Here is an 8,285-nt window from a genome sequence, read left to right on the forward strand (position 1 = left end):
TAGTTCTGCGAATATTTTATTGTTTATTGGTGAACATATCTTCATGATGCAAATTTTTTTTTTTTTTTTTAATTCCTCGATCTGAACAAATTGTTGTTTTTCTTCATACCCCACTAAGAAATATTCCTAATAAAATAACAAAAAAAGTGCCTTTGTCACTTGTATTTGTTTTATGACGTTATTGTAATTAGGTGCAATATGAAGTGATAACCATTTGATGTATGTGTAGAGGTTGCACTTAGATGGTCAGGCCTGTAATGGCTTATCTGGTATCGACCTGCTTCACGGGTGCCATTGACTTGTGATGAATGGAGCAGAACTTCACACAACCAAATTCTGCAGAATGTCTGTGAAATGCCACATGTGTGTTTTTTGGCTGCTGATGTGCACTCCACCTGTGAGCCATGTGCATTTGACTGTCTAATTTATCTCAGATTTTGTAACCTTTGGGAGGGGTGGAGCTTAAAGAGGAAGTAAACCCTGATGAGTTTACTTCCTCTTTTTTTCCCTGCAAAGGTAAAACATAATGGACTACTATGCATCGCATAGTAGCCCATTATGTGTCACTTACCTGACACAGGAGCCAGCGAAGTCACGCTGTCCCCTGTAGTCCGCCGCATCCATCTTGCTGGTGGCGTCTCGCAGCTCCACTGCTGTCATTCGGCGAAGCCGCGATGACGTCACTCCCGCGTATGCGCACGGGAGTCGACAAATGCGGCAGCTCCATTTTTGGAACTGCCGCGTTCAGTGCGCCTGCGCGCCGCAGACAGCGGTGCCCGTTTTCGGGCAAATATCTCCTAAACCATATAGGTTTAGGAGATATTGCTTGGACCTACAGGTAAGCCTTAATCTAGGCTTACCTGTAGGTCAAAGTGGTTTGTAAGGGTTTACAACCACTTTAACCTTTGTCAGAATGGCAGAAGCCCCTTTTCTTTCCCATTCATAGTATGCATAAAAATCAACCTTTATAGCAGACAGCAGGTACCATTATACACTGTCATACATCATTAATGGTACCTGCAATAGTTCAGTGCATTTTTACTGCTGAAGGTGAGCTATGTGACTATGACAGGTCTTGCGCCTGGGCTTGCCCTCCTCCTCCTCCTCCTCCTCCTCCTTTTTTTTTTTTTTATTATTCCCCCCCCCACCACTTGTTTCCCCCTTTTTTTTATTTTTTATGTTTTTCTCTACCTCAGATCTCTGGTTTAATGTAGTATGCCCAGAGACTGAAGAATTTTAAAATGAGCCCATCGCTGCAGCAGCACAGATACACGTGTATCTGTGTTCATGCCAACATATAAATAGACATTAAAAAAAATCTAAAATACAATCCATAAACTTCAGTTTAATGACCATTAACTCGTAATCTATTCAAAGTGTAGATTCCTCCACCACTTACTAAAATGTCCAAATCACACCCAGTGTGCTTAAGTAATAACCTGCTCACCAGATAGATAAGACCTCTTTAACTAAAAATGTTAAATGCGCTTGTGTGCAATCTTGCAACCTGATGTTGAATTGGGAAAATTCCAGGTTGTGCTCTCCCCTCCACAATTTTACATATGGGATGAGAAAAACAAGGAAACACCAATAGCGTAATTCTGTTTTCAATTTAAAATGATCAAACATAAATGGGCTTTGGGGGGGAAGAGTATAAATACCACAGCGCTGACAGCCTGAATAAATACAATAAAGTGCAACTAGTGCATACAAAATGAAGTGCAAAATTAATCCCAAAAATACCCCAAAAATCTCAAGCATGTAGCCAGTGAAAGCTTAAACATGTGTAAATATGTATAAACTTCTAGTTGGAAGGTTCCTTTCACAGGCGCTTCTGTGCTAGAAATAGTGCAAATTAGTATTAAGCTTGTGACCAGTGAAGTCCAAAAAAGACGTGCACACATATAGCAGTTCTCAGTTCCCTTCAAAAGTGCTAAAAAGATACTGTAAACTGGTGCATACGGGATCCACCCCCCCCCCCCCTTATGGTTGAACTCGCCAGATCCAATGGACCCCCAAGCAGTACTGCAATTCAGGTCAGGTAGGCTTAGTATGGTGAGCAGGGTGATGACGAAGCCAACTCCTGGGTGCGATCCTTCCTGAGGGGTTTTCAGTCACAAACTTGGAGAAAGAACCCGAATAGTAAAGTCTTGTTGAACTCATTAAAATTAATCTTTACAAAGTTCCAATCATAAAATCTTTAAGGTTCGAAGGTGGAGGGCAAACGAATCAACATCAATTACCAGTCCATTAATAGCTTCTCTCACAACCTAACTGCAATTGAAAGGGCATGGAATTTGATGTCTGACGCTGCGTTTCTCCCTTCCCACAGGGCGTTAACAAAGACTAATGGATAATGGGCTTGCTACCGTTTTTCTTGCCTGTGTCCTAGGTACTAGGAACTACTTGCATAAGGGAGTTGGCGTGCGTTCCACCGCCACTAAAGAATAAACCGCAAGATGTGACCCTGGAAGCTGCATTGATGTACGTTTTTTCGTATTACTACGTCATCAGGAAGTGTAGTACCCTTAGCACCTGGGATACAGGCACGAAAATATGTAAGCAAGCCTATTTGTTTTATGATTTTAAAATAAAAACAGAATTGCGCTTTTGGGGTTTCCTTGTTTTTTTTTTTCTCATCCCATATGTCAAACTGTGGTGGAGAGGAGAGCATAGTCTAGAATTTTCCTGATTCGCCACCAGGTTGCAAGATTGCACACTCGAGCGCATTTAGACCTTTTTAGTTGGAGGTCTTGGCTATCTGGTGAGCAAGTTTTATTAGGCACATTGGGTGTGATTTGGACGTTTTTATTAAGCGGTGGAGGAGATTCCTTTATTCCTAGATTACACTTTATGTCGGAATATATTACGAGTTTTTATGGTCTGTGATTTAGAAATGTTTTCATTGTTAATCACATTTTACGCATTTCTGGTCATTGCACTGACTGTTATGGGTTATTGTAGTAGATAATTTTGTTTGTATAAACGCGTCTACCATTTTAACGCCACCTATGCTGGTGATCCAGAGCTGCTTTCTATTGGGACACATGTACATTCTTTTCCCCGTCACCTGCTGCAGCAGCCATTGGCACTCGGGTTCACCCCCTTCTCCCATGTCACAGCATTTGATTGATGGCACTGCTGTCAATCAGCCCAATGAGGAGGGAGACGGCGTCGGGAGACCCTGCTCTGGTGCATATCAGATCGGGCTCTGATAAGAAAAAGGGGGAGCTGCAGCACACAGGTGTTTTCACCTTAATGCATTAACGTGAAAAACCTTAAGGCTTTAGAACTACTTTGAATATGAAGAATGCTGCTCTTCTGACCACCCACCATAATATAGAAATTTGCTTCAGCCTACAAGTCTCTGCCAAAAGAGAGCGGTGTCTCTTATTTAACGTAAACTGCCTCAGATGGGCCTCTTCAGTTTGGATCCCTTCACTTGAGAATCTGGGGAATGCTATACCCAGCTTTGAGTGGCCTTCCAACTTGGCTGTAACTTGTATGTTTAAAACAGTTGAACACCTAGAATCTGGGGAGAAGGGCTTGGTGGCGGTGAGGGCCTTTGTTCATTGGAGTAGAGATGACTATTTATTCCAATGTTTTTTATTTTATTGTTCAAATTTAGGTATGGACTGCTTTGCATTGTTACACTGGTCCAGCTTGAAACGATATAAGTATGCTTATCCACACTTGTGAAAGCTGTAAATGCCTGTAGTAGGCGCTGGTACTATGATCACTTGGAATGGTAGCCAAGCAGGCAACCTCCTGTATTCACTATGTAGTTGGGCAGCCACTTGGCATAGGGCCTAGAAGCTAGTGTTAATTGCTGTATTTGTGGCGCCAACTACAGTGATTTCTAGCTTCCACAGGGATCTCACAGGTATGAAACGTATGCTTGATTGGTGCAAGATTGGCCAGTGTAAAATATCCTTACACCAATCCTTTAAAGGTGAGAACTGGTATTGCTGCATTTTTTTTTTTTTTCTTAAATAACTGTTCTTAGCGCTGCATATTGCCCCTAGTGTGACATTGAAGTCATTTTTTTTCACTGGACTATTCTTTTTTTTTTTTTAAAGTAAACTTGGCCCTATAAGTGTCAAGGATAGTGCTGTTGTACTCAAGCTGTACAGAAGGCGTTCATAGGTCAAATTGCAGGTAGACTGTAGAAGTAAAAATTTGCTCAAGTGGAAACTTAAAAACTTGGGTGGTTTGTTGCTGGGGGAATACAGCGGCAGTCCTTTTGATAAATTGAGCATGTTCCATTGGAGGTCTGACACAAGAGAAGTACTTGGTCTTTTACAAATGTCCTGGGGCTGCTTGAATAGAAAAGCCTCTTTTGCTTTTTTTAATTGGGTTAAAAAAAAAAATCTGAATAAAGCCATAGGTTTCATGAAGCAAAATACATTTTCAGGAACTTCTGATTGCAGCCATTCTGACTTCTGGATAATAAAGATGCTCCACAAGTTGGCATACCCTTTCACAGGTCATGTGTGATGTCTCAGAAAGGTATAAGAGGATTCTATAAAAAGTATTGTGTAATTCCTTATTTAGGCCCATTCAAAGCTGTGATGTGTTGCTTAAATGAATGCGTTTATCAGATAACTCTTCAAACTGCTGATATATAAAATATTGTTACTTAAAGCAGTACAGTATGCTTTTTTGTCTGTAAAAGACCTGCAGTATCATTTACTCTGACACTTATAGTCTTTATTCACACAGGTGTTGTGGCATGTACAGTGTAAATGAGAACTTTGTTTTTGTGCTCGGGGCTGCGGCAGGCAGTGTATATTAAGATGTAGGTACACAGCCGCTCATCCTAATGGTACAGGCATGCAAGGGTGGGTAAGCACCCTTGACTGCAGACTGTGCTCATTTGAGGGAACTTATTTGCCCTGCATATTTATCACAATAGGATGAGCAACTGCATTCCCATAGAGAAACAGACTGCCTGCACACAGCTCAAAGTGTATAAGCTAGGCACTAATTTATGCTGCTTTCTGTAGTGCTGGTCCTGGTGCAACACCTGGAGAGTGGCTGCACATTAGCAGTGAGTGATGAGATCATCTTAACCACTTGCCGACCGGTGGACGCTGATGTATGTTGGCAGAATGGCATGGGTAGGCATACTGGCGTACAGGTACGTCCAGTTTTAAATGCCGCCCTGCGAGCGCGCAGGTCCCGCGCACACTATCGCTGCGGGCATACCTACGATCGTCTCACAGTACGGCTGAATGTGATTGGAGCAGAGATCAGTATTCACTAAAAGAGAGCCCAGCCCCCCAGTTAGTAACACACCCCTAGGAACACTTAACCCCATACACTGCCACCCACTGGTTAACCCAGGGCTTGACAAATTTGCTTGGAATCTAGGAGCCAGGTCGGTAACGGCGATCCGGACCTGTCCCTGGCCTGACATGGAGACGAGTGAGGGGAAGATAGCGCCGCAGCCCCCCCCCCCCCTTTTTTTTTTTCCTTAATTAAAATAATTTTTTTTTTTTTACTTTTTACAAAAAAAAATTATATATATATATATATATGTATAATGAGAAGCCATTTACACCACACTCACCGTTGGGCAAAAGGTGCCAGATGACGCCCGCAATCACTTCCTTCTCTTCGGGAAGGAAATGGGCGTGCAGTTTAACAACAGGCAGGGGAGCTTCACTCCATTAGGAATTAGCATTATTGGAATAGGGTGTAATTTCTAAATCCACCACAAGATGGCGCCAGACTACCGAAAGATTTTAGAAAGCCGCGGCCCGATGCAATTGCGCGGCGGAGTTCGGGGTCCAAATGGAGACGGGATACCCCAGCAGCGTTGCCCCAGTCGCCAGGACACGAATTCTAGGCGCAAATGCGACCAGGCGCCCGGGGTTTGTCGAGCCCTGGGTTAACCCCTTCACTGCCAGTGCCATTTACACAGGAATCACTGCATTTGTAGAGCAGTGATTGCTGTATAAATGACAATGGTCCCAAAAATGTATCAAATGTCCGATGTGTCTGCCATAATGTCGCAGTCACAATAAAAATCGCTGATCACCGCCATTACTAGAAAAAATAAATAATAAATGCCATAAAACTATACCCTATGTTGTAAATGCTATAACTTTTGCGCAAACCCATCTCATTGCGATTATATATTTTTTTTTTTAACCAAAAATATGTAGAAAACGTATTGGCCTAAACTGATATTTTTGGTGGATATTATAACAAAGTAAAACATTTTTTCAAAATTGTCACGCTATTTTTGTTTATAGCACCAAAAAACACAGGGGTAATCAAATACCACCAAAAGAAAGCTCGATTTGTGGGGAGAAAAAGAAGTACATGTTTTGTTTGGAAAAAAACGTCGCACGACCACGCAATTGTCAGTTAAAGCAACGCAGTGCCGAATTGCCAAAAGTGGTCTGGTCTTAAGCCAGCAAAATGGTCCGGTCTGAAAGTGGTTAAGGAGCATTTTGTGCCCGTATTTGGGGTGACACATGCTCCTATACTTTCGGCTGCCAGCATTCCCCACTCTGTGACAGTGGGCAGGGAATCTTCTCCCCACACCCGCTGTCACTTTTTGAAAATGGGCTCCACCCACACAGATGTATCATCTTTTCAGTTTCCCATGAATGAACTACAGGTACCATTGGCCTGACTGCTTGTAGTTCTTAATGAATTGCAAGGGCGCTGGTGAGCATTCATTCTTTGTGGTACGGGCAGCCAGCTGACTGTCTGCAGGATCCTAGCATTGCACATGCAATTGGATCGCGAGTGCAATACTTAACAAGCCGCAGTGTAAGAAATAAAATAAATGCACTTACCATAAAAATATGTGCATTTTTTTTTTCTGGAGCATACTCTTTAAACTCAACCTGTTTAAAGGTGCTGGAGACATCACATGCAGTATCTGAACAACCTGAGGGGCCAGGAGGGAGGAAACGGTGAGGGCTGCTCACAAACGTCAGAAGGTGAAGAAAAATTACAAGGCTGTTACTGACAAAGGCCATAATAAATTGATATGCAACATCCGTACACGTTGTATGTCAGCAGCCTGAAAACTGAATTCATGTCTGTCATACATCTGGATGAGCACTATGGCAAACTTGCAGGCTCTTACCAATATCCAACCATTGATGCAGGTCAATTGCAGAATTTAGTTCAGCTGAATATTTACACATCAGAACATTCAGTCAAAAACTTTTCCTAGAGTATAGACTATCAGTCAGGTTTTATTCCTGTGTATCTATCCAGTGACTTTTTAAAGCGCATTAGTAAAAATAGCACCTCAAAAAAAATCCTCACCTGCAATCCCAGTGTGAAAGCCCGAGTGCTTTCACACTGGAGTGCTGTTCTGGCAGGATGTAAAAAAAAAAATTCCTTCAAGCAGTGCTTTAGTAGTGGTGTATACACTGCTCCTAAAGCACCCCTGCCCATTGAAACAATGGGCAGTGCCGCTTTTAACCCTTGATTTGGCTGTCTCCAAGACTAGCGGCGATTAAGTGCCGACGACTGGGCCCTGGCAGTGTGAAAGTGCTCTTATGTCCTATTTTGACACATAGGCTGTCACCAAGACAGTAAGGGAAAATGCACTGCATCAGTGGGAGAAATTAAAACTGGCCAGATGTCCTAACCGTCATCTGCTGTACTCGGTCTGTTAAACACACCATTTTGAGATCTATTTCATAAGTTAAAAAAAAACACCAACACACTCTGAATCTTGATATCTAGTGCTCTCTGTCACACTGCTCAGCACTCCCAGTTCTCTTAGGACTCCCCTTATGGTGAGGTGTTCAGTTTTATCACTCTCTGCCCTTCAGTAACTGGTGCACCTACAGTGCAACATGTGGCTCTTATCACCCTAGGCCAGGAAGTGTTACTGACAGCATGGGGCGTGTTAGTAAACAATAATGCAACCTCCACATCTAAAGCACTGGTGAGCTGCAATTTTAAATTTTAGTTCTTGTGTTTAGATAAATATGGTGGTTTAAAAAAATAAAAATACTGCCAGGCAAAGTTTGTTTGATGGAAGAGACTGCTGTCCTTTATACCGTGCTGCTCGGCATCCATAATGGCACCCATCTGTGCTATGGTGATTTGACTCCTCTCTACATCTGCTAAAGTGACATCATCCCTGCCCAACTATTGAGGCGTCAAAACAGAATTCAGAAGGAAGATTAGGTGGAAGTGCTCTAGAGTTGATAGCTCAGTGCTGGAGGGCTTCCTTTGAAAGGTAAGTTTGCCATAAACCACTCGAAGGTCTTTTTTTTTTTTTTTAAACTGTGCTTTAAAAGGAT

The sequence above is a fragment of the Lithobates pipiens genome, unplaced genomic scaffold (assembly GCF_037356315.1).
Source record: "Lithobates pipiens isolate NorthernLeopardFrog02 unplaced genomic scaffold, aLitPip1_a1.2 Scaffold_23, whole genome shotgun sequence".
Classification (NCBI taxonomy): domain Eukaryota; kingdom Metazoa; phylum Chordata; class Amphibia; order Anura; family Ranidae; genus Lithobates; species Lithobates pipiens.